Below are 27,776 nucleotides of genomic sequence, written 5' to 3' on the forward strand. Positions count from 1 at the left end.
TCAGTAAAAGTTCGAATACTGTAGATGCATGGTATAGAAGCTGAGCATCGCAGTCTTGAAAGCTGTATTTAGGACTGAAGTTCCTCTTGAGGATAGGACAAGACTAGGGAAAGGCCCACAAAGCATATTTGCCCCTGTGTTGATGGGGCTGAACTGCTTAACCTTTTAAGAGCACGAGCAGCTCTGAGCAATATATTTTGGGGATTAAATGATGAGGGCCCAAATCTCTGTTCTGACAAGTGCAACGACCCCCCATTCTAACCACAAGCACCGCACTTAGAATAGCAGATACTGCAAAAGGAAGGGGAAGTGTTCAATCCGCATCAGTCTTCTGGAATGCACAGAGGTAGAGTGATTTACACACAAATGCACCAGTTCACATGCATGTACTTTACACCCAGCTTCCAGACACTTCTCCTGCACTTCTGGCACCCAGCCCAGACTACTTTGTCCAGAATTGTGAGAGACTCTAGGGCAGAACACAGCAGAAAATCAGGGCTATCTTTTATTTTCCAACGCTTTCCATGTTATGCCATTTAGGTCTTGTCCCCAGTGTATGCTGCTGCTGGTGCAGAATTAGTGAATCATTGTTTAAATACAACCTTAATATTGAGAAGCTGTGGTGGGAGTTGTGCAGTGTACTCAACCTTGTTAATAATTCTATACCCAAAGAGAAACTGACAGTCTAGTACCTAGATCTGTCAAAAGTGTTTGTGATTGACTTTGTGACTACTCTGCTGAACCTGAGCTTGGGAATTCTGGTGTGGCTGCAGACATGTCAATATATGGACAAATATTTGTAGAATAAAGGCTAGTTTGTCCTCAGAGTGCATAACATTTAATGATTATTAAAGCAGACAGGAAATTTAATTGTATTATGTAAGCTGGACCTTTTTTTTTTTGATAAAAAGGTTTCATTTAAATAAGGCACATTGCATGGCTTTGAGAGTTTTAAAGGTCCAGTCCTATATCTATTATATTTTTGAGTGTGACTGTATCTAATGCCAGTATTTGCAGCGAATTAGATGGTATGTGTATTTGTGAACAGGGGAACACTGAGATTTATTTACTTTCCAAATTGTTTAATGGTATTTTACTTAATGCTTAAAGTCCACTCTGTGTGACATGCACACACAATTAACTTATTCTGGGCTTGCTTTAGATATTCATCACTGATTTGCCTCTTTATGAAATTTTAAATCATGGAATTTTTATTGAGTGGTAATTCATTATGTAAATAACCTGCTTATAATGGAAGAACCATTATGAAATCTGGTATTTCTAAACTACTTGTGTGGATAGTGTTTGATTTCACTGTGTGAATGCACAGGGAAAGCTATATAGGTAATATAAAATCTAGCTATTGTGGATTTCAGTTAATGAATTGCTTTGAAGATCTTTGATTTTTTTCTTCTGGAAGAGTCTCTTGATGTTGTTATAAACCATATGAATAGATCAAACAGGAAATATAAACTGAAGACATATGGATTACACATTTTGACAATTTTCTCAGCATTAACCAAACATTACTCTCTGCATTTAGATGAAAAGATAAAGGATATACACTGTAACACAATTTTGTCCATTATCATCCACATCCTTGCCTGCCAACGCTACGTGTTGGTCTTTTAGAGAGGAAATGTATTGTGTAGTTAGAGGTAGAGAAGCCAAATGGCATTAGTATGTGTAACAGAGATTTTCTTGTAGAAAATTCAAAACATAGCTTTGTTCACAGCTTCTCTTCTAGGCCTGTACCTGGTGTTTCATTTGTATTGGTAGAAAAAACAAAGACGTAAAAGAAGTTTGTGGATTCTAAGCAGAGATTAGTACTGTGCATCAAAGCTAATAGTTGAATTAAATCTGTTACAGGGGTTTCTGGTCTCTCCAGCTGATGTACTGCTTGTGGTTGGCCTTTGGCAGGGTTGATGAAAGCACTGTATCATGAATTATGAGCCTTTTTTAGCTTCAGAGAATTTCCTCAGCAAAGTAATTTTGGTGACACTGCAACGCATGAAACAATGGAAGCAGGAGCCAAGAACAAGGGAGAAGAAGATGGACAGAATCATTCCATAGGTGGAAGATATCATGAAGCTCTAATTCAGCTATTAAGTAGGCCCTCTGTTGAAATCAGACTATTACAGTATTTCCAAGGGTAGGAATAAAGAGCTGTGGTGCACTTCTGAGTTTGCTGCAGTGTGAAATGAAAGGTCACAAAGTAGAAAAATCTGTGAAGAATGATTGCAACCTCAGTCTGTAAGTCAGACTTTACATCAATACAAAGCATAGGGAAAATCGGGTGGAGTTTTTCTATCACTGAAGAGATTGCAGTCCCAATGAAATATCATTGTCAAAGCGCCTACACATGACAATAATACATAGACATTAAATGGACAGTATAATGAGAAAGCTGTCATTTTATACTGCACTGTTACCTGAGATGAAGAGTTTGTAATCAAGGGCTGTGATAATGAAATTTGTGACTCATATGGTGAAAAATATCCCACAGAATCAAGTACCATAAATGGCAAAGCAATAATCCTAGAAGAACACAGTTCTTAAGGTAATAAAATGGATCTTTAATAATGATAATATATATTGAAATTGATGAACACACAAACTACAGTTTGTTTCATTTTGCTTATGAGGTCCCCAGTGCTTTGCATCACAGTGGAAATCTGAAAAAGACATGTGGCCCACATCAGTGCTCAAAAATTTAAAATTAATAATACATGTTCCTCTGAAGTGTCACATTTGCTAACAGGGAAAACATTTGCAGCATTAGTGTTTATCAATTTCAGCTAAGATGACATCTTGTCTTTTTAAAATTTTAATTAATTTCAGGTAGGTTTATTCATGTTTTGAACTTCTGCTTCACTAAGAAGTTGAAAGATTTCCAGTTTCCCTTCCACTGAAATAAATACGAAATTTCAGCAACATACCCTGCTCGAGCAGGGTTTTGCTCAAGATTTTGTCACCACTGCTGCAGAATCTCAGAGTACCTAAGGAAACATTACTGCAGACATTTACATCTTCCCCAGCCTGACCTAACCACACGCAGAGCAGATCTGTACGACCTGGTGTTAGAAAAATGATAATACCATGGGAATTCTTATTTTTGCTGTATAACAAGCTGAATGGGACTGGCGGTAGCAGCATGTAAAATGCTGTAAGCATACTTTTGATGAGACAACACCAGATGATCTGGGCTTTCTTCAGCGAAAGTAATGCCAGAATTATGTCCTTACTAGTACAATGTTGTGAATGTTTATGAGAGGGCAAAGAGGAGCAAAATTGCAGCATCTTAAGTACAATTTCATTATGTTGCTATGTAGTTACACCAGTTCATATTGCCAAATAATATCCTGGGTTGATATGGAAGATAGTTGTCAAAGGAGTAGGGGAAAAGATGCATTTCACCACAAGGTGATGGTCTTGCTTTGGCAAAGAGTATGCCATGACTTTTGGAGCATGCCTTTGGCAAACATTTCTGTCACTCTGGATCAGACTGTTCATTGCAAATAGAGATGAGAGTTAAAGTTTTCAGTGCTAAAAATATCATCATCAAATTGTGTTTTCAATTATGAATTTAAATGTTCCACAATTGCAATATGAGATTGAGTAAGGAGAAAGTAAAGGTTTGAACAATTTGGATTTAATGTAGGGGGCACGAAATTCAGCAGGAATAAAGAATGTTATTACGGTAGTAAAACCCTGGGCTTTTAAAAGCCAGCGTCATGGACTTTGAACTGAGAGAAATTCAGATGAGAATGTTTCTTTTTGGATAAGGTTGTGTTTCATTTTGGCAATAGTAAGTGTTAAGTTGTTAAACCTCATTAGTGAACAAAAAGATTTTGTTAGCCAAATAGAATGACACAACAGTTAAACACTGGGGACCAGGTGAGTTACTGGTGCCTGCCTGGGTAGCCGTAATAGGTACAAGCACTCAGAGGACAAGAGAATCAATACTGCTCCACTTGGTTGCAGAATAATAGTAACTGTCATGCTGTTTCCATGTTCAGAGTTTGACTGGAGGTTTGAGTTAGTAATGAAGTAGTACAACATTTAGCACTGTGGACCATTTCTTAACTGCCTCAGAATGCTTTTACATGAGCAGTCCTTCCATCTTTAGCTTAGTTAACAGCAAGAATAAGACTTGCTATTTCCAAGGACCCTGTTGCTGGGTGAGTTAGAACATGAACTGAATCACAGTGTGTGAGAGGGCATAGCAATGTCTCCCTTTAGCACCTGCCTCATGAGTATTAAAAAGTTTCATGTAAACATGAGCAAATAGCCCTACAGTTTGGATCTGTTTTCAGGGCTTTTTGAGGTACAAAGCTGCTGTTCACTGACAAAGAACTGCATAAGACTCTGCTGTAATTAGTGTTGTTGCAACAGCTTGTCATGTTGTTGTAAAGTTCTCACAAGTTCATTGGTTGGTTGTGTTTGCTTGATGGTGATTGAAATCTGTACTTACAGGGGTGCCCGATGCATTAGTTTTAGCTTAAAATACATTCTCCATCAGCAAAAGTTCCTGGAAATTTTGTGTTGCTTTAGCAGGTTTTGAGAATAATTTTACCATGCTGAGACTGCATCAGACTTATTTTTATTTGTGACTAAATATGGGCTAGACTGCAGTTTGCAATATATCTAGACCTAGATGAAAACCGCAGTGAGAAAGCCAGGTGAGCGGAACAATAATGGAGTGGAATTGGGACCATGTTTTGAAGAAAGAGGGTTTCTTCCTTGTCTGCACCAACACGATACCTTAAACACTTGAGAAGCCTAATAGTTCTGAGGAATAGCAAACTAAAATCTGCAGTTTCTTTTTAGCATATGAAACAGTGTGATCTGTGGCTGATATAAAACTAACTCAAAGCTGAACCTTGGCTGACTGTAATCTAAAAATGAAGGTTTAATCCGTAGCATGTTCAGACAGTATCACATGAATATATGTGACCTTCCCCTTATACTGTACTGGCCAAACCCAGTGCTGCTGTAACAGGAGGTAACAGTTCATCAGTCAGCAAATTTTGTCATATAATGGTAATTTCTCTTCATTTATCTATGATAGGTAGAAATATTTAATGAAGTTAATTGTAACTAATAGGACTGAGGTTTATTTGTGAAGAATAAAAGCTTTGTTAGCGTCTAATTCTATTACTATATTAGTGAGATAGCAGACTTTTCTATTAGTAACTAAAGAAACCCTCAAAAAATAAATTACTAAAGCTACTTTCTAAAAGGAATTAACTTTTGATGTTTTCTGCTAAAAGCAGAAAAATAGCCAGTAGGAATTCAATGTAGTATAATTTTAGAAAAGAAAGATGTCTACAGTTGGGGAATAAGGAAGTGTTTCTTGAAATAAATTACTGTGATTACCTACACTTACATTTCCCTTTCATCATGGTTATCCCAGTTGCTCGCACCTGCCTCAAAGGGTTTTTGTCCCCTCAGCATCACTAATTGCATGTGCATTATGAAGAAATACGAGATTTCAGAACATTCGAATTTTCTGGTTGCCAAGTCATTTTACAGAACTCCTTGGCAATGCCAATCTCACTGTTAACTTTTGGGCGAGAAGTGGAGATTAGTTGAGAGGTTTTGACTGGCTCACTTCCTAATTAGTGTAGCAAATGGTTTGAGGAATGAAAAAAACATTATTCAGGATGATTGCATTCTGTTGCTGTTTTCATGTCGTTATTTTGTTAAGCTGGTAATGAGATGGGCAGGGAAATTGAAAGACCACGGGATGTCAAGGAATTGGGTCAAGACTTTTTCCAGTAGTATGCTGTGAAAAACTTCATTGCCTCACCATTTTTGTCAAGTTATCGCAACGTCACAGAAGCCCAGTGTCAGACCAGCTGTCAAATGTTCTGTTGCAAACTCAACAGTTTATAGGGATTGTGGTAGAGCTGCTTGTATTGTCTCTGTACCTTATGGTCAATGAGGGAAGGGTGTTGGCTGACTCTGAAGAAGCAGGCAAGGACTCAGCCATCTCTCAGAGAAGTAGCTAAAATCTTCTGAGACAAGAATATTCAAAATGAAGCAGATTTCATCGGTCTCTTGGTTTTGGTGTATTTGGAGCCTTCTGATTTTGGAGAGGCAAAAGCAAAAGATTACGTATGTGCAATGGCCTGGGTCTTTGCAAGGTCTTTTTTCTTCTAGCAGAAGGGAAAAAAAAACCCTAACAAAACCAAAACAATTGAGTTTTGCAGAGGAACATGTATCTTGAACAGAATAAGTCTTAAAAAAAAAAAAAATAAAATTAGCTGGATTTCAGCTCAAAGCTCTTTGAATACTTGAGGGTTTTTCTTTTGAGAAATCATGTTCTTTTACTTCTTTGCACTTTGTGAACTGGGGCTCATGGCAACAGGACTCCTTGATTTTTGCTTCATAGCATGTGTTCTGCAGTTAAAATATGTTCTCTTTCTAGTAAACATGTCAAGTAGAGGTTAGCATCAGTGGCAATATTGGTGACTGTAGTTTAGATTTTGCTTCAGACAAATTGTTTTGGAATCTTCAAAAATATATAGAAATGTTCTTTAGGAGTAATGGAGAGGAAAACACCCTTCAGGAGATACTTCTGCTCTGAAAGTGCTGTACAGTGTGACAGTCTCAATATAAGATTCGAAATGTGACATACCTCTTAAATTTCTTTCATTTGAGGGCAAATTGGGGAAAGGAGTTTTGTGCATTTTTTGTGCAGTTTTCTGTTCCCTGTCACTAGTGGAATCTCGACACAAAAATTTATTTAGATATCTTAAAAACAAAATCTGACCTGTTCATCTGTGATAACAGTCACAGTTTTTTTGTGCAGATAGAGGTTTCCTGGAGCTGCAGTGCTAATCCCAGCAACAGACCAATTCAGAAAAATGTTTCACTAGAGCTAACTGCAAATTTAGCATTGACTTTAGCATTTGTCATTTGACTTTAGAAAATAAAATTACTTAGGGTATGTATGATTTGTGAATAAGTGGTTTGGGTCCTGCCTTATATTCTGTAGGTATTCGAACATTTCTGGATATCCTAATTCCAAAGTTGACTGTACATTAATGAAATAACAAAAGCGAGGAGGAAAAATCCTCTGCCCATCCATTGTGTCATGAGAGGGCACTTCCGCATCACAACTATGGAGGTAGATGTTGGAGAAATTATTTGTGTAGCATGCACTCCAGTGTGCTATGGGAGTTTTCAACTGGAAATTGATTTGAGCAAGGACTAGTGGAGGTCACAGCCAATTTTGCTGAGACCGTGAAAGGTATACGCAGCATGCTGTGTAGCTAACTTAATTAGCCCTCGTTGGGCTTATCTTTTGTACCTTGAGTTAGCTAAATGCTTTCTAAAATCTCTCTATTCTGAAATAAGATTTTCTGAGCATCTCTCTGTCAGAATTTCTAAATGCATGGCTGTTCCTTTCTTGCTTAATGGCACATCTGCCTGGTTGGCTCTCCCCATGCAAGCAGGGAGTGCTCATCCTCATTCAAAGTGAGATCATTAATGAGGGACATACAGTCTATGTGCAGCCAGAGCACATAAGCTTGTGCAGCTTTATTTTGTAAATGCAAATGCTATGCTAAAAAAGAAAAAGGGGGGGGGGGGAAGCCTAAAAAGCAGCCTAAAAAGGAAGAGTGTGTTGCATTCTTCTTACAATTCAGGAGCTGTTAAAGGACTTTACTCAGCCTTAACAATGATAAAAGCTCTTTAGGTAAATCTGTGTGTGGGAAATTTAAAGCCATAAAGATGACATAAGATATCATAGCAGTTATAAACATATAAAACCAGAGGAAACTGCTTGACAGTCTTCAGTCCATGGATGCTAGTAGGTGTTAATAACATTTGAGCTTCTTTACAATTCCAGTAAAGCAATACATGCTCCTGTGCATTTTAGCAGCAAAGTAGGTTTATAGATGAAAAATGGTAGAGTTACTAAATGGTTAAAAAATATTAAGGAGAACTAGTGGTTTTATTTCTATTCTGTGTTCTAAGAGCTTGCCAGGGAAGACAGTGGCTGATGGCTGCAGTGGCCACAGAAAAGTGTGCTTCTGCTGTCATTAGAGTCACTTTATGTTGCTAGTGGTAGCTACTGGGTAGTAAAATTGCTCGATATCAGAAAGAGTCAAAAGAGGAAGAAGTATAAAGATCCTAGTTTTGAGCCAGGGAAGATGCACCATTCTGGAAGAAGCTGATCCTGCAAGGCTGAATGCCAGAACAGCAGCAAAGAGAAAGAGGGAGATTGAAAGAAAACACATTTTGGAAAGGAGCATCTCAAAGCAGACTGTCTAGGAATGTGACAGTGCAGCCTCTACACACCATTTCCTGGGAGATCCAGCTTTATCTGATACTGATCATACTGGGTTTAATGCAGGATATTAATAGAAAAATGGATTAAAGGTCTTTCCACCCCCCCCTTGCATTTGAAAAACTTTCTGGCAGCGATGTATGTTCGTGATGTAATGCATCAACATTTTAATGTATCTGTCTGACTGCTTCTGACAGGCAAGACAATCATGTTTAATGCTAGCAGTTGTTATCTTGCCCAGCTATTACAAATAGTCATGATACACATAGGTAATTTGTCATATACAGCATTATTAATGTCATCACTAATTAAAGGCAGGGGCAGGGAGGTAGAAATACATCCTTTCCCAAAACAAAGGGAAGGAATCTCCCCTGAACCAACATTTTGTGCATAACAAACTTCTTTCTTTTAGGATCATTTAAAAAAGTCAAAGCCACTGGAAAACCACTTGTTTTCCTTGGCGGATCTGTTCTCACTCTAGCAGATCCTCAGCATCCTGTGACCTGCAAGTTTTAATGGCTCAGAGAGGTGTCAGGAAGCTATGTCCTGTTCACAGCTGTGCTGCTCAAATGTGTGTAGCCTTCATCATACTTCACTCCTTCATGCTTCTGACTCCCTACCTGTGAAACAGGGACAACAACAGTTGAATAAAAACTGTAAATGGCAAATGCACAGCAAGTACTCTGTATTTTATGTTGAATTATATTTCTCTTCATGTCACACAGAGCGTTGTATGAATACAAGCAACATTTTAGAGAAATAAAACACTAATTCTAAATCCTTTCCATATAATCCACTTAAAGCAGTCATATCCATTGATGACTGTTGCTTGCATAAGCTGTGTTTGACCTAGATTATTGTTTGACATAGTTTTTTCCTTTTTTTGAGGGGGAGTAAACTCTGCCACTTTCAGTGATGCTGAAGCTCTAAATAACTACACAGGACAGAATATCATTTTATCTTTGCTTTTGTAAAGGATCCGAATAAAAAGTCTTTTTTTAAGTGTGTTTGTCAAAAGGAGACTCAATCCACTGTTTCATTCTTAGCTGTTATAATAAATTTTTGTGATTGTATAATAAACCCAGAATGTCTGAATTTTAAATTTTCTTTTTTCCAGGGTGTTCCTAAGAAACTGTCTCTCCAAAATACAGATGCCAGTAGACACATAGTCTGTCAGACCAAAAGGAAACACTGTGGTCATCCAGTCAAACTGTCTTTGACCAGATATTATGTGGCTCACCAGAGTTAATTTATATTTGAAGCAGAGTGTATCTTTTAAAAATCTTCCAATTTTAATTAAAACACTGCTAGCAATAGAGAATTTCCAGAAAGTTTTAAGATGTTCTATTTTTGCTTCATCTGAGGTTATCTGGCTTTGACCTCTAGCCATTTCACATTGCAAATTCACACTCCACTCACTGTGAGGTTGAAGTCTGATGACCAGCATATGTGTTTGGACACAACTGTGACCTAAACACCCATAAACTTCCCTTTCCTTAGCTAGAAGCATTTCCTAGAATGACTTTCTTGTGGATCTGTTTTTCTCCTCTTTTCATCATTTTTTATTCTTTGCCGTGTCAACATGCTTCCCTTGCCTTGGAGGCAGGAAGCCAGCAGTGGTATTTGCAGCCCTGCTCAGTGCAGATATGTGTTAAACTTGCTTGTGATTTGATGAGCCAGATACATTTTGATGAGTTTGAAGAAGGCATTTAGGTAATTTAGTCCTGTTACCTTCGTAAGAGTGAGATTTCTTACCATCTCTTTTGACTTCCACACTGTCCTGGCAATTAGTGGGAATGCAGTCAGGTCGTTTTTAAGCCGTTGTCTGATGATAATATATATGTTGTTCATCCATCAGAGTCCAGTTTTGCCTTTCAGTCCTTCCTATAAGCAGGTAAAGGAACTGGAAAGACAATTAGAGCTATAGTAATAGTACTAACAGGAATGTTTGTGAAAGCCGTTACAGTTTTTTGAAGCGCCTGAAATATCTTCGCTGTCAAGAGCACATCTTTTGTAGCACATCCCAGATTATATCAAAGAAAGATCCCAGATTATATCAAACAAATTTGTATATTTCAGAAGATACATGTTTGCATATTTGAAGATTGGGTAAGAAGAAAAACGGTTTTATTGGTATAGAGAGTATTCATAGCCAGTATTGATATAAAGAATCACATTTATATTAGGTCATTTTAAAGTCCTTTTATCCCTACAGAAGACAACATAAAAATAGCTCATAAAGATTGCTATCAAATTACATAAACATAGATAACAGAAATTTTGGCAAGACTTTAGAGACCACACTGCAACCTCATGTAAGTGGTCTGGTTGGAGACCGAAAAGCTTTAGTATATGCAGTAGAAAAGCCTATCCCATAAATGATAGCCATGGAAATAACTCAGTTTATAATATGATGAGTGTTGTGAATTATGAGCTCAGAGAAATTATAACTAATGAATGTTCTTTCATTTCCAATGTTAGAATATGTACAGGACCAACTGGGAGTTGCAAAATTAAGATGTTGCTCTTGTTTCAGCCAGGGCTTTAAAATAAATAAAAGCAGTACCCAGCAGGTTCATTAATCAAGCATCATTTCAGCTTTTATGTGGTCTGACTTGCAGAAATTGAGAGATGCGGCCCCGCTGGAAGCCCTGTCAGTGATTCGTGAGGTGTGGGAATAGTACTTCAGGTGAAAAAACATTTGCTTTTCTTCAGCCCACTGAATGTAGGAGAAGAAGCTTCAGTCTTTTTTCATTTGCCTTGGGGTTGGATTGCAGTGTTTTCTCAGACTACCTGTATGTGTCTTTAACAGGTAGCTCTTTGCAGATTATTTTAGGTGGTGGTGATGATGTTTAAGAGCTGCAACAATCAGTATTTTAATAGCAGCAAACTTCCCTGACGGCTTGATTTGGTACTTAGGATGTGCTTTGTAACTGAATTTTTCCAGGAAATACACAAGTAATAAGTGATAGTTTCTTCCTTTGTAGAAAGCAGCAGTATTATATGAGGACAATTTCAAGAGTTTTTGGTCAATGAAGACACTACTCAGGAGAAACATTCGCTTTGGCAAGACCAGTGTACCACTATTGGATATTATGCATCACTTAATTATTGAATACTTTTACTCTCTCAGTAATTCTCAGTGAATATCTATGGCAATAGAAACTATGGCAAACCCTTGACTGAATCCATACCTTTGGAATTGCGCTGTTTTTTTTACATTTGAATTTGACGCCATGGGAGAGATCTGTCTTCCTAAGAAACCATTCAGTAAATGATTGAAGGCCATTTTAAATTAGCATGTGTGAATGTCTGAAGGACTTAAATGATTTATGACAAGAGTTGTAGGAGTAGCCTAAGGAAAGAAAAAGAATCGATCAGAAATTTCTACCATTTTGGTTTAGGTTTTTTTGCTGGCTTTTGGGTTTGGGTTTTTGTTTCTTTCTTTCTTTCTTTCTTTTTTTTTTTAGCTATCATCATTGCTTGCTACAGTAACACAAACATAAACCCCAAGATATTTCAACTGCCAGATCTTAGACTCCAGAGCTAATTAAGTTTAGAAAGCTTAAAGATTTATCCCCTAGTGGATGCTGGATTTAGCATCAGTTTATTAAGATTCCATTTTAGGCCTAAGTTCGAGTTATATCGGTTTGCATTCGGCGTGATATTAGTACTAATCTTTGTGGTATTGAAATTTTGGATGTTTATACTGTCCCAAGACTAGATAAACTAACATTGTTTGTAACAGCGTGTCGTGGTTTAAACCCAGTCAGTCAACTTGTTCACTCACTCCCCGTGAGTGGTGCCGAGCTGACAACAATTGAGGCCCCCCCCCCCCCCCCCACCGGGGCTCTCCCCTTCCCTGCTCCCGGAGGAACGGGGAGGAGGATTGAAAGGGTGCAACTCCCACGGGTTGAGACAAGAACAGTCCAGCAACCAATGTACAACACAAATCACCACCGCTACCACCAACTACAACAATGATAAGGGAAAATAACAAGGGGAGAGAATACGATACCACCGGCCAAGAAACGAGTCCCACCTGGAAGCCCGTGTCCTTCCGGGTAACTCCCAGTTACCCCCCACCCCGGGCATGACGTGCTGTGGTATGGAATACCTCTTTGGCTAGCCTGGGTCAGGCGCCCCGTCTCTGCTTCCTCCTGGCTTCCCCTCCTCCCGGCTTCCCCTCCTCCCTGTCAGAGCATGAGCCTCACAAAGTCCTTGGTCAGGGTAAACGTCACTTAGCAACAACCAAAACCGTTGGTTTCACCAACACTGTTCCCAGGCTGGAAGTCAAAACACAGCACTGCACCAGCTACCACGAAGGAGAAACATGACTGCTACTGCTGGACCCAGGACACAGCGTAAGCAGAGCTTTAGGTACTGTACCAAGCAGACATATCAGTTAGGGTTTTTTTCAAATTGTGTTACCTTGTAGCTGTTGAGTTGAATGACCTGTGTCTATAAAGTGCAGTGTATAAACATAGGAGTTGCTTTTCAGCTGGAGCAGTAAAGATTTTTCCTCACTTTTGCAAGGCTGGGCCGTTTCAAAAGCTGAACCAAAGCATCTGAGCTGATGTGGGCACTTAAGATCTCAGAAAGGGAAAAATCCCCAACTGCTTGAGACATGCTTTGCTACAACAGCTGGGGTTGGTGCTGCTGGAAGCCACGAGGCAGGAGCTCAGGCTCCCTGGAACTTGTTCTCAACTCTGCCACAAAGCTGCTGTGCGATGTTCATGCTGTAATTTCAAGCTGCTCTGTGGTCTGCTGTGGTACAGCACTCAAGATGGGAGGTTGGGCAGAGGCTGTGGCCGTGTTCACTCAGCAGTTGCTACAGTTGCACCTATGAATAGAAAATGTGCAGAGACTTCCCAAAGGAAAGAAAATGTGGGTCTTTCTGTCTTTAATTATTCCCTGGTTTTCCAGTGGAAAGGAGCCCTGGCCAGCAGCAGAAGTGCTGAGCTTCTCCGGAATTTCAGTATGATGCTTGTACTTCCCAGCAGTTGCCCTGGGACAGTGACTGTGCCTCCCCATTTCTGTCTGAGCTGTGCCCTTTACTCTCCCATCTTATTCCTCCATGGTCTTGCTCCTAAAACAGGAAGAAGACTTTGCTGCCACGCACAGTTTTAAGCTGATACATATAGACACTTAAACATCTACAAGTCAATGGGGCTGGATGGGTTTAACCCAGGAGTGCTGAAGGAGCTGGCAGAGGAGCTTGCTAAGCCACTCTCCATCATCTGTCAGCAGTTGTGGTCTAGTGGACAGGTCCCAGAGGATTGGAGGTTGTCCAGTGTGACACCTCCCTACAAAAAGGACAGGAAGGAAGACCCTGGGAACTACAGGCCTGTCAGCCTGACCCCAGTGCCAGGGAAGGTCATGGATCAGATGATCCTAAGGGACGTCATAAAGCACATGTGGAACAATGGAGGGATCAAGCCCAGTCAGCATGGGGTCATGAAGGTCCTGCTTGACCAAACTGATCTCCTTCTACTAAAGGTGACCCGCCTGGCTGACGATGGACACTGTATTTGGACTTAAGTAAAACCTTTGACACTGTCTCCCACAGTCCTCTCCTGGAGAAGTTGGCTGCTCATGGCCTCGATAGGTGTGCTCTTCACTGGGTTGGAAACTGGCTGCGTGGCCGAGCCCAAAGAGTGGTGGTAAATGGGTCACATCTAGCTGGCGACTGGTCACTAGTGGTGTCCCTCAGGGCTGTTGTTTGATATCTTCACTGATGATCTGGATGAAGGGATTGACCACACCTTCAGCAAATTTGTGAACGACACCAAGTTGGCTGGGACTGTTGATCTGCTGGAGGTTAGGAAGGCTGTGCAGAGGGATCTGGACAGGCTGGATCAATGGGCTGTGGTCAGTGGTATGAGGTTCAACAAGGCAAAGTGCCAGGTCCTGCACCTGGGCCACAATAACCCCATGCAGTGCTACAGGCTTGGGAAGAGTGGCTGGAAAGCTGCTTAGCGGAAAAGGACCTGGGGGTGCCGATTGACGGAGCTGAGCATAAGCCAGCTTGTGCCCAGGCAGCCAAGAAGGCCAATGGCATCCTGGCCTGTATCAGAAATATTGTGGCCAGCAGGGCCAGGGCAGTGATCATCCTCCTGTGCTGGGCACTGGTGAAGCTGCAGCTTGAATCCTGTGTTCAGTTCTGGTCCCCTCACTACAAGAGAGATGTTGAGGTGCTGGAGCAGGTCCAGAAAAGGGAAACAAAGCTGGTGAAGGGTTTGGAGCACAAGTCTGATGAGAAACCCTTGAGCGAACTGGAGGTGTTTAGTCTGGAGAAGAGAAGGCTCAGGGGGACTACTTGCAAGGAGGTTGTAGTGAGGTGGGGATCGGTCTCTTTTCCCAAGCAACAAGTGATAGGACAAGAGGTAATGGCCTCAACCTGCACCAGGGGAGATTTAGATTGTGTATTAGGAAAAATTTCTTCACAGAAAGGGTGATCAAGCCTTGGAACAGGCTGCCCTGGGAAGTGGTGGAATCACTGTAGTGGAAGTGTTCAAAAACTGTGTAAATGAGGCCGTCACTGACATGGTTTATTGGTGGTCTTGGCAGTGCTGGAGTAATGGTTGGACTTGATGATCTTAAAGGCCTTTTCCAACCTACTTGAGTCTGTGATTCTATATGATATTTTTGAAGAGCTCTGAGCTGCGGGGGTGTGAAGGTGCAGCAGAAAAGCAAAGCGTGTTTTCAAGTATGTTAACCACCCATGAGATATCTTACTTTCATTAAGATATTAAACAGATATGTTTCAGGATCATTGAACTTCATAGATTTAGAAATATGGCTATAGTGCTATAATGGATTACTTGGATATGGCTAAGTAGGTGGAAACACTTAATTTGTATCAGGACTGAGTGGCTTTTTTGTGACTGTGAGGTGGAAAAGTGTGCATGAATTTCAGCTTTGTTCCATGGGTGAGACTGTGGTAGCTTGCCCTGCTTTTGTGCAAGATGTGTTTCTTTGGGCCTAAGTGGTAATTTCAAGCATTCTCTGCTCCCTTTTTTCCTCCTCTGCTTTTCTCTCCACACCCTGTCCTAACATCTGATTCTTTTTTATCTTGCTTTTTTCAGAATATGTAGCTTAATTATGACAACTGCTTTGATTGTGGATTGTCATTGACCCTTGCTGAAGAAGCACTTTTTTAACCAACAAGAATGCATCACTTAGCACCGCTAGATTCATTGACTTTTTATCCAACTTTAGATCCCTACAGTTTGTGAAATGGTACCTTCAATAATTTTTCATGCTCTTGACCTATGTCAGCAGCTACTCTACCCAACAGCATTCATCTGTTTTTATGGTGCAAACTGGCTGCTGCTACTGAAAGTCAATACTGATAGGTTAGGAAAATAGCCTGGTTTAGTTATCATTTAAAAAACCCACAAAATTCTTCTTAAGCCGAATAGTCCAACTTCTGAGGAGGACATGGACAGGAGGAGGTGTGCTAACTGTCTTGGATACCTCTCCTGAATTCCTAAGTAATGGCTTGTGTCTCAGTTGTTCAGTAACCAGGACATGGCCCTTGGATATTCGTATATTCTATGCACTTTAATCCTAAATTTATTGACTTATTTATTTTTTTTTCCCCTCATTACAATGTGAAATGTAAAAAAAAGAGTTTTGTCAAAAGATATAGGGTTGGAAGGAACCTTAAAAATCATCCAGTTCCAACCCGCTGCCAAGGGCAGGGACACCTTCCACTAGACCAGGTTGCTGAAAGCCTCATCCAGCCTGGCCTTGAATGCTTTCAGGGATGTGGCATCCACAGGTTCTCTGGGCAGCCTGTTCCAGTGCCTCACCACCCTTAAAAACATTACCCCTCTTCTTACCAATACAATCCCTGATAAAGATTCTCTCCTGGTTTCATCTGGGATAGAGTTAATTTTCTGTTAATTTTCAAGTAGCTGGTACAATGCTGTGTTTTGGATTTAGTATGAGAATAATTTTGATAAACCACTGATGTTTTAGTTGTTGCTGGGTAGGTAGTGCTTACTCTAAGTCAAGGACTTTTCAGTCTCTCATACTTTGCCAATGAGGAGTTGCACAGCAGGCCAGAAGGGAGAACAGCCGGGACAACTGACCCAAACTAGCCAAAGGGATAGTTCATACCATAGAATGTCATGCTTAATATATAAACTGGGGACAGTTGGCTGCGAGGGGCCAGTCACTGCTCGGGGACAGGCTAGGCATTGGTCAGTGGGTGGTGAGCAGTTGTTTTATGCATCAGTTGTCTTTCTTGGGTTTTATTTCTTGCTTTCCTTTTGTTATTTCCCTTTTCATGACAGTTATTGCTATATTCTGTATTACTGTTGTTATTATCAATAATAATATTTTTAATTTAAGTATTCAACTGTTCTTACCTCTATCCACTGGTTTTAATTTTTTGCTGATCATCTCATGCCCCTGCGGAGGGCAGAAAGGAGTGAGCAAGAGACAGCGTGGTACTTAGATGTCAGCTGAGGTTAAACCTTGATATAATCCCACCTCATCTTTCCTTTAGGTTCTCTTTAAGTACTGGAAGGTTGCTATGTGGGCTCCCTAGTGCCTTTTCTTCCCCAGGCTAAACAACCCTGACTCTCTCAGCCTGTCCAGAGTCAGTCCAGCCTTCTGATCATCTTCATGGCCCTCTGCTAGACAAACTTGAGCAGCTCCATGCCCCTCTTGTGTTGGTGGCCCCAGAGCTGCATGCAGTACTGCAGGTCGGTTCTTGTGAGAGCAGAGTAGATGGGGAGAATCTACCTCCCTCGACCTGATGGTCATGCTCCCTTTGATGCAACCCAGGATATGGTTGGCTTTCTGGGCTGCAAGTGTACACTGCCAGGTCATACTCAGTTTTGCATCCACCAACATTCCAAAGTCCTTCTCTTCCAGGCTACTCTCAATCCACTCATTGCCCAGCCTGCATCCATGTTTGGGATTGCCCTGACCCAGATTCAGGACCTTGTACTTGGCCTTCTTAGTTTTCATGTTGTTTGCCCAGGCCCATCTCTCAAACCTGTCAAGGTTCCTGTGATGGCATCCATTTCCTCTAGAGTAGGAACTGTAACAACAGACTTTTCTCCTATGTCCTGTTCTGGACCAAGCACAGTCTCATTTTCTGTCTTTGAGAGTGCCAGCCTCACTCCTGTCCTTTTCCAGCCAAGTCTGTTCACATGTGTGTGGGTGTTGAGGGTCTTTAGGCAAGTGAAGAATGAAGTGTACCAGATGCATTGTGGATCCTGCACACATGGAGGGAGGATGCTCACTCAGAGCACTTTCTGTGTAGACCAACTCCAGGTAGGAGTGCTGCAGTGCTGTTTGTTCAGTGCCAGCTTTCCACAAGATGAGCATTGCACTTTTTGCTGATCCAGCCTGGCTCCATACAGATTCACTGCATGGCAGTACTTTCCACGTTCCCTATCTGAGTTTTCTCTCTCATTTTTTCTTTAATCTGTAGTGTTCCTGTGGCACCTGCTTTCTTGTTTCCTCTTACAGGCATAGGACAGATTGAGGTGAATGATGGCAGTACAAGGGATAAAAGCCATGATTACATTTTGGAGTGGCAACTTCAGCAACTCTTCTTCACAGACTGAATACCCACACCTTCATGTTTAATTCTGCAACATAAAAATCTTAGATTCTGATATGAAATGCCTAACCTACTTCCGAGTTAGAGTGGCTTTTTCCCCATGCTTGTTTTCCTCAAAATGGAAAGGATTACACCTTCAGCTTTCTGTAATTTCTGCTTGATAGTAATGGCATTTTCATGTACTGGACTTAACATATTTTTTAATCAATTTGAAAAATATTTATTCAAGCAGATTCTCTCATGGTATGTATGAAGAAGTAGTCTTTCACAAGGGTGTCTAGTGTTTGCATGTTAAAAATCACACTGCTTTGATAAATTGGTGGATTATTTTTTCAGTTTGGTTTTTTTTTTTAATTTTTCAAACTTTTTTTTTCCCCCGGAGTTTATTATACTGGAAGAGGTCTTACTGCAGCATACTGACATGGTGTGCCTTTCCCGAGAATTCTGTTGAATCAACAAGAGTGAAAATGGTAGAAAGCGGTTTTGCTCCACACAGAGATAACATTTCATTATAATTTTTAGCACTTTAAACAGTATAGAAGAGTGGTAGGCTTGAATTAGCTCAGAGCAGCTTTTATGCCATAGCACTGTTCCATGCTGGTCTGCGAAGAAGAGCTGCATCATGCACAGAACTACCCTGTGAGTGCTGAAGTGAGGAGACTGGAAATGGCGGTTTCTTAAAAATATTTTGGTCTCCCATCTGGCTTGGCTTTGATTTCTAGACATTCAGGAAATGGAACTTTTGAAGCTGAAGTCAATGGGAAAATTTTCACTGTTCCCCCTCAGTAAGTGTGACTTTATGGAAATGTTAAAATGCACCTCATTGTTTGCATAGAGTCTCTTTTTGGCAGGAAATAAGAATCTATGTAATCAATTACTCCAGAGATTTTCCTTAGAAATGAAAAGCCTTAGAAAGTGTGGAGACTTTAAAAAAGAAAATATTTTTATACAAATGAGCTCTTAACATATAGAATCAAACAAATCCAAGATACATGAGGCATTTGACAGTGATGTGTGAATGAGTACCAGTAAAGTACTCAAAGGAAATATATGACAGAATACTTAAATAACTGCTGAGTCTTGACCTTGTGTTTATTAATATAAGTCATTGTACAATTTAACCTAAAATGGCAAGTTTTTCTGTTCAGTTACTAGAGAAAAACTCCAGACCTTGTGGTTCAGTGGAATAAGTTGTTCTTTTTATATAGCAATAGTATTTTCTGTAAATCAGATTTTATACACTGAATTCTCAGATCAGAAAATTGTCTTCCTGTGATGTTTTTATTGTATTCTAGATGTCTGTATCAGTACATATTCAGAATAAGAACAGTCAGTAAGCAGATCTTAACATATGGTGTTTGGTAAAAGTCTTCCAGACAAGGCTATAATCAGGACTGCGATTACGCATGTTGTGATAGTTTAGGTTACTCTGTCGAGCATTCTGTACTGTCTCCCTCTTACCAGTGCACAGTCACTGGTGAAGGTCATTTTGACTTCTCCCTTTCACTGGTGTGGATATCTGTAGCGCTCAAAGTGAGACCTAGTATTTTACACCAGCTTTGTCTGTTTTGAACGAAAGGGGGCAGAGGGGTGAGCTCATTGCTCTCTGCATCTTCCTGAGGAGGGGAGGTGGAGAGGGGGTGCTCATCTCTTCAGCAACAGGATGTGTGGGAATGGCTCAAACCACGATGGGAGGTTCAGACTGGTCATTGGGAAACATTTCTTTACTGAGAGGGAGGTCAAACACTGGAGCAAGCTTCCTACAGAGGTTGTTGATGCCCCAGGCCTGTCAGTGTTTTAAGAGGTATTTGGATAATGCCCTCAGTAATAGGCTAACTTTTGGTGAGCACTGATGTGGTCAGGCAGTTGGACTAGATGATAGCTGTAGGTCTCTTCCAACTGAAATTATTCTGTCCTATTCAGTTCCATCATTAGAGAGCTATCTGCATTAGAGAGCTATATGCATACTCAGGCAGACATGCTATTTATCCCCCTCTGTATTTGTATAAAATCAAATGGCTATCTTAATTATAGTAATTTTATGCATACATAAAATTGTTGTCGGGTCTTATGGGAAGAGAAGAAGCTATGTTTCCTTTTCTGGCTTTGGGTTGATTGTGCAAGCTGCACAGCTCTTCTACAGAAGTACTGTTTCATATGTTTTCCTTAACTTGCTAGGAGCTGAAGAAATAGGAATTATGGACAATATCTATCATGTAAGAGAGGCAGGCCCTGCAACATGTACATAATCTAAAGTATAGTCACAAAGGCATTAGATAAGGTTAAAAAAAAATAATAATCATCCATATCTCACTTAAATCTAACCACCTACTATAGTACAGGCTTATAGATTAACTCAGCTGGGACAAGCTCTTGTACAAATTATATGCATGAGCATAAAAACCCACATATATACAAAATCCTTCTGTGTCAAATTATTGTTCAAATAAACTTGTATTGTGCAGTGACACAGTGTTTATGATTGCTTGGACTAAACTGTCTTAAAAGTATTATTGATAAAGTTGTCTGGAATAAAGGAAACAGAAAAGGAATTAATTGAATGTTTTTTGAGTCATCAATGTATGCATATATCAGTCTGCACAAATACTATGTTGCCTGTATGTTTCAGTCTTTAACAGTCAGCAGATACTTGCAGCTGAATAGGCAGTAAATGAGACAACACATTTTCACAGCGACTGTAAAGAGTTTTGCAATGTGTCTTGTGAGTGAAATGTCCTGGGTTAAGCAGTAGCAGTCATGTTTTTTCCTTTGTGTTAACTGGTGCCTAGTTTGAGAGCAGCGTTGGTGAAGCCGATGTTTTCGGTTGTTGCTAAGTGATGTTTACCCTGACCAAGGACTCTGTGAGGCTCATGCTCTGCCAGGGAGGAGGGGAAGCTGTTGAGGAGGCAGAGACGGGGCGCCTGACCCGGGCTAGCCGGGGAGGTATTCCATACCACAGCACGTCATGCCCGGGGTGGGGGGTAACTGGGAGTTACCCGGAAGGACAGGGCTTCCGGGTGGAACTCGTTTTCTTGGCCGGTGGTATCGTATTCTCTTCCCTTGTTATTTTCCCTTATCATTGTTTTAGCTGATAGTAGCGGTGGTGATTTGTTGCTGGACTGTTCTTGTCTCAACCCGTAGGAGTTGCACTCTCTCGATCCTCCTCCCCGTTCCTCCGGGAGCGGGGAAGGGGAGAGCCCCGGTGCAGGGGGGGGGGGGAGACGGACACGGACCTTGATTGTTGTCAGCTCGGCACCACTCACTGGGAGGGAGTGAACAAGTTACCTGACTGGGTTTAAACCACGACAGTTCTTTTTGGCGCCCAACGTGGGGCACGAGGGGTTGAGATAAGAACAGATCTGACTGGATTGATAGTCACTCGTCACAATGCTGATTTATTGGCTCTCAAGGTTTTTCCTCTTGATCTCACAGTTTCAGTATACCATATCTTACGTCCATCCGGTATTGGCTGTATTAGTGTTTTTCAAGTGTGGGGCTTGGGCTAAGGTTTTTATCCCATTGTACTTTATGGTAATGACTTGTAATACAATAGAATCATTGATCATGAAACTGATCTGGTTTATGTTCCCAGTGTGGTCACCACCTTTATACTTTGGGAGGTATATGATGGAGGTGCTTAGCAATTACACATCTTTTTTCTCCTTCTCAGGTGCTCAACCTGTGAAGGAGACATCCTTTTACCCTCCTAGTCGTCCCCCCAGACCATTTACATTTGAGAGTTTTGAATTTTTTAAATGGCCTTTTAATGCTGTTGAGACTTGTTTACTGATGGTGATGGGAATCACCATGCTAACACGCATACAGAGTGTGTTTTGCCCACTACTGATTTCAAGAGTTAAGCAGATTCAGGTTTGGGTCTTGTCTGGGGTCAAAAGACGATGTAGGAGGACCGAGAGATTTTCCCAGAGGCTGGACAGCCATGAGTGGCAGGGTGTGTGGGATAGTATGGGCAAGTATCTAGGTCAGTGGGCCCCTCCAGTATTTTGGAATTTCACTACCGAACAACTGCAAAATCCAGAAGAATTAGTAAAACACTTAAATGAGGTGTGTGGTCATTCTGGCCATACCAGAGATGGACAAATCACGGCAACGTGCTGGGGCTTGGCCTATGCTTACAGGGCCTTGTTCAACACTATCCAGCACCTTCAAAAGGAAAAGAATATCGGCGGATTTGAGGGCAAAGCGACAGTCGCTACTCAAACTTTGGCTGCAATGAACTGCGCAGCTACCCCAGTGGCAAGTACAGCAGCTGCTCAAACTTCAACTGCAACAGACAGCGCGGTTACCCCAGCTCCAAGCACGGTAGCTACACCACCCCCAGCAACAAGTACAGTCGCTACTCAAACCACAGTGATAATCACTGCAGCCAAACCAGAGGACCAATTCGTACCAATATCAGTTGCCCCTGTACGCAAGAGAACAAGCAAAAAGGAGGCAAAAAGGGTGAAGCGAGATGAAGAACCAATGAATTCACCACCCGGTCCAGAATCTGATCAGGAGTCATCATCACATGACGAAGAAGAAGAAGAAGAGGTAACTTCTCGACCTCGAACCTCAACCGAGCTGCGGAATATGCGAAAAGATTTTACCCGTCAACCAGGGGAGCACATCATCACCTGGTTACTCCGATGCTGGGACAATGGGGCCGATGGTCACGAACTAGAAGGTACAGAAGCCAAGCAGCTGGGATCACTTGCTAGAGAAGGGGGAATTGACAAAGCAATTGCAAGAGAGAAAAAGTCCCTCAGCCTTTGGAGGAGGCTCTTGGCAGCTGTGAAAGAAAGGTTTCCGTACAAGGACGATGTTACGAGTCGTTCGGCCAAGTGGACTACTATAGACAAAGGCATCCAGTCTCTGAGGGAATCGGCCATCGTAGAGATGATCTATCACATCAAGCCGAATAACGGGGATACACCTATAGATCCAGATGAAGTTGAATGTACACGACCCATGTGGCGAAAACTTACACGGAATGCACCGTCATCATATGCCCATTCATTGGCAACAGTGACCTGGAATGACATAGTACCACTAACAGTGGATGAAATGGTTCATAAACTCCGAGAGTTCGAAGACAATCTCACTCCTTCCATCATCTCAGCTGTGAAAAAACTGTCCCAGGACCTCGACAAATTGAGGGACGATGTATCTGATTTATCCAGCTCCTCACGTGTACCAACACACGTCTCAGCTATTAACAAAAGACGTCCTATTATTCAAGAGAGGAGATACAGAAGGTATACGCCACGGGGTACCCTATGGTTTTACCTGCTGGATCACGGAGAAGACATGACAAAGTGGGATGGAAAACCTACTTCAGCTTTGGAGGAACGGGTGAGTGAACTGAAGAGGGGAGCAAGGGCCAAGACTGATCGTCCCATGAGAGCTACGGCTTCAGTCTCTGGTGAGCAGTTTCCCAGATGGAGTGGAAGAGCTGATTTTACTCCAGCTCCTGTGATAACGAAGAATAATCCCTTTCAACACGACTTAAGTGTCCAATGCTGTGACGACCATTAGAGGGGCCCTGCCTCCAGCCAGGTGGAGGTAGGGGACAATCGGATTTACTGGACTGTGTGGATCAGATGGCCTGGCACATCAGTCCCACAGAAGTATAAGGCTCTAGTAGATACCGGTGCACAGTGTACCCTGATGCCATCAAGCTGTCAAGGGGTGGAACCCATCTATATTTCTGGAGTAACAGGAGGATCCCAAGAGTTGACTGTGCTGGAGGCTGAAATCAGCCTGACTGGGAGGGAGTGGCAAAAGCACCCTATTGTGACTGGTCCAGAGGCTCCATGCATCCTCGGCATAGACTACCTCAAGAGAGGGTACTTCAAAGACCCAAAAGGGTACCGGTGGGCTTTTGGTATTGCTGCTTTGGAGACTGAGGAAATTGAGCAGCTGTCCACCTTGCCTGGTCTCTCAGAAGATCCCTCTGCTGTGGGGTTGCTGAAAGTTGAAGAACAACAAGTGCCAATTGCGACCACAACAGTGCACCGGCGGCAATATCGCACCAACCGAGACTCCCTGATTCCCATCCATCAGCTGATCCGTAGACTGGAGAGTCAGGGGGTGATCAGCAGGACCCGCTCACCCTTCAATAGCCCCATATGGCCAGTGCGAAAGTCTAATGGAGAATGGAGACTAACAGTAGACTATCGTGGCCTGAATGAAGTCACACCACCATTGAGTGCTGCCGTACCGGACATGCTAGAACTTCAGTATGAACTAGAGTCAAAGGCAGCCAAGTGGTATGCCACGATTGATATTGCCAATGCATTTTTCTCCATTCCTTTGGCAGCAGAGTGCAGGCCACAGTTTGCTTTTACTTGGAGGGGTGTCCAGTTCACTTGGAACCGACTGCCCCAGGGGTGGAAACACAGCCCTACCATTTGCCATGGACTGATCCAGACTGCACTGGAACAGGGGCAAGCTCCAGAACACCTGCAATACATTGATGACATTATTGTGTGGGGCGATACAGCGGAAGAAGTCTTTGAGAAAGGGAGGAAAATAATCCAAATCCTGCTGAAAGCCGGTTTTGCCATAAAACGGAGTAAGGTCAAGGGACCTGCACAGGAGATTCAGTTTTTGGGAATAAAATGGCAAGATGGACGTAGACAGATCCCCACAGATGTGATCAACAAGATAACAGCAATGTCTCCACCAACTAATAAGAAAGAAACGCAAGCTTTCTTGGGTGCAGTGGGGTTCTGGAGAATGCACATCCCAAATTACAGTTCGATTGTAAGCCCTCTCTATCATGTGACCCGGAAGAAGAATGATTTTAAATGGGGCCCTGAGCAGCAACAAGCCTTTGAGCAAATTAAACGCGAGATAGTTCATGCAGTAGCCCTTGGACCAGTCCGGACCGGGCCAGATGTAAAAAATGTGCTGTACACTGCAGCTGGGGAGAACGGTCCTACCTGGAGCCTCTGGCAGAAAGCTCCAGGGGAGACTCGAGGTCGACCCCTCGGCTTTTGGAGTCGGGGATACAAAGGATCTGAGGCCAGCTATACCCCAACTGAGAAAGAGATACTGGCAGCGTATGAAGGGGTTCGAGCTGCTTCGGAAGTGATTGGCACTGAAGCACAGCTCCTCCTGGCACCCCGGCTGCCCGTGCTGGGCTGGATGTTCAAAGGCAGGGTCTCCTCTACACATCATGCAACTGATGCTACATGGAGTAAATGGGCTGCACTAATTACACAACGAACTCGAATAGGAAATCCCAGTCGTCCAGGCATTCTAGAAGTCATCATGGACTGGCCAGAGGGCAAAGATTTCGGAATGTCACCAGAGGAGGAGGTGGTGCGTGCTGAAGAGGCCCCACCATATAATAAACTGTCAGAAAGTGAAAAGCAGTATGCCTTGTTTACTGATGGCTCTTGCCGTATTGTGGGAAAGCATCGGAGATGGAAGGCAGCTGTATGGAGTCCTGGACGACAAGTTGCAGAAACTGCTGAAGGAGAGGGTGAATCGAGTCAATTTGCCGAGGTGAAAGCCATCCAGCTGGCCCTGGACATTGCTGAACGAGAAAAGTGGCCAGTACTTTATCTCTATACTGACTCATGGATGGTGGCAAATGCCCTGTGGGGGTGGTTGAAGCAATGGAAGCAGAACAACTGGCAACGCAGAGGTAAACCCATCTGGGCTGCTGCACTGTGGAAAGATATTGCTGCCAGGGTGCAGAACCTGGTGGTGAAGGTACGTCATGTAGATGCCCATGTACCCAAGAGTCGGGCCACTGAGGAACACCAGAACAACCAACAAGTGGATAAAGCGGCTAAGATTGAAGTGGCTCAGATGGACTTAGATTGGCAACATAAAGGTGAATTATTTCTGGCCCGGTGGGCCCATGACACTTCAGGCCATCAGGGCAGAGATGCAACATACAGATGGGCCCGTGACCGAGGGGTGGACTTAACAATGGACACTATTGCCCAGGTTATTCATGAGTGTGAAACATGTGCTGCAATTAAACAAGCCAAGCGGTTAAAGCCTCTTTGGTATGGAGGACGATGGTTGAAGTATAAATATGGGGAGGCCTGGCAGATTGACTATATCACACTGCCACCAACCCGCCAAGGCAAGCGCCATGTGCTTACCATGGTGGAAGCAACCACCGGGTGGCTGGAAACATACGCTGTGCCCCATGCCACTGCCCGGAACACTATCCTGGGCCTTGAGAAACAGATTTTGTGGCGACACGGCACCCCAGAGAGAATTGAATCAGACAATGGGACTCATTTCCGGAATAACCTTATAGATATTTGGGCCAAAGAGCATGGCATTGAGTGGGTATATCACATCCCCTACCATGCACCAGCCTCTGGGAAAATCGAACGGTACAATGGGCTGTTAAAAACTACACTGAGAGCGATGGGTGGGGGAACTTTCAAGCATTGGGATACACATTTACCAAAGGCCACCTGGTTGGTCAACACCAGAGGATCTGCCAACAGGGCTGGCCCAGCCCAGTCAGAACTTTTACATATTGTAGAGGGGGACAAAGTTCCTGTGGTGCATATGAAGAATTTGCTGGGGAAGACAGTCTGGGTTATTCCTGCTTCAGGTAAAGGCAAACCCACTCGTGGGATTGCTTTTGCTCAGGGACCTGGATATACTTGGTGGGTAATGCGGGAAGATGGGGAAGTCCGATGTATACCTCAAGGGGATTTGATTTTAGGGGAAAACAGCCAGTGAACTCAATTGTATACTGTTGCCTGCTGTGTAATGCTTTTATAGCCCATCAACTAGATGTCTCCAGGTCACCAGCGACTGGCCCTGACTTCCCTCCAGCCATCATCCCAACAGAGAATGAACTTGGAACATCATGGACCGAATGGACTCGGCAGCATTATAGGGATTGGTCCATGCACTAAGAAAATGATTTTTTTCCTCTTGGTCTGTATGTATATGGATGTATATATGTGGGAGAGCGATGGTGTATTGAAAATGTGGGATCTGAGCACGACGTGAATGGTATGGAATAAGGGGTGGATAATGTCCTGGGTTCAGCAGTAGCAGTCATGTTTTTTCCTTTGTGTTAACTGGTGCAGTGCTGTGTTTTGACTTCTAGTTTGAGAGCAGCGTTGGTGAAGCCGATGTTTTCGGTTGTTGCTAAGTGATGTTTACCCTGACCAAGGACTCTGTGAGGCTCATGCTCTGCCAGGGAGGAGGGGAAGCTGTGAGGAGGCAGAGACGGGGCGCCTGACCCGGGCTAGCCGGGGAGGTATTCCATACCACAGCACGTCATGCCCGGGGTGGGGGGTAACTGGGAGTTACCCGGAAGGACAGGGGCTTCCGGGTGGAACTCGTTTTCTTGGCCGGTGGTATCGTATTCTCTTCCCTTGTTATTTTCCCTTATCATTGTTTTAGCTGATAGTAGCGGTGGTGATTTGTTGCTGGACTGTTCTTGTCTCAACCCGTAGGAGTTGCACTCTCTCGATCCTCCTCCCCGTTCCTCCGGGAGCGGGGAAGGGGAGAGCCCCGGTGCAGGGGGGGGGGGAGACGGACACGGACCTTGATTGTTGTTAGCTCGGCGCCACTCACTGGGAGTGAGTGAACAAGTTACCTGACTGGGTTTAAACCACGACAGGAAAGTCCCTTTCATTTATCCGTATAGATATGGTATTAGGTTGTTCTGCTTAAACTTGTGTGTTGCACAGGCTTTTTGAATATTTTACACTCTCTGGCTCCATTTACAAAAGAATGGTGTTTTTCAAAACCTTCTCACAGTTACTCTATTATTGGGAGTTCATATAGGAGCCTTGAGGCACAGCAGTCCCTAATGCCATATTAGATGCCCAGGGTCTCTGATCTTGACCTGAAGTTAATTCTTGGGAAGGGGAAAAATTCATTTCTTCTTTA

The 27,776-nt window shown here is 42.6% G+C and overlaps 1 protein-coding gene across 4 annotated transcripts in view; it reads left to right on the top strand.

Moving 5' to 3' along the window:
• Positions 1-27,776, top strand: part of PCSK5 (proprotein convertase subtilisin/kexin type 5) — a 268,581-nt gene that overhangs the window by 30,394 nt on the left and 210,411 nt on the right. The gene's annotated exons all lie outside the window — the stretch shown is intronic.

Source organism: Pezoporus wallicus, unplaced genomic scaffold (assembly GCF_028554395.1).
Source record: "Pezoporus wallicus isolate ANWC-B61680 ecotype Strahan unplaced genomic scaffold, APGP_CSIRO_Pwel_v1 contig_2910, whole genome shotgun sequence".
NCBI classification, from domain to species: Eukaryota; Metazoa; Chordata; class Aves; order Psittaciformes; family Psittacidae; genus Pezoporus; species Pezoporus wallicus.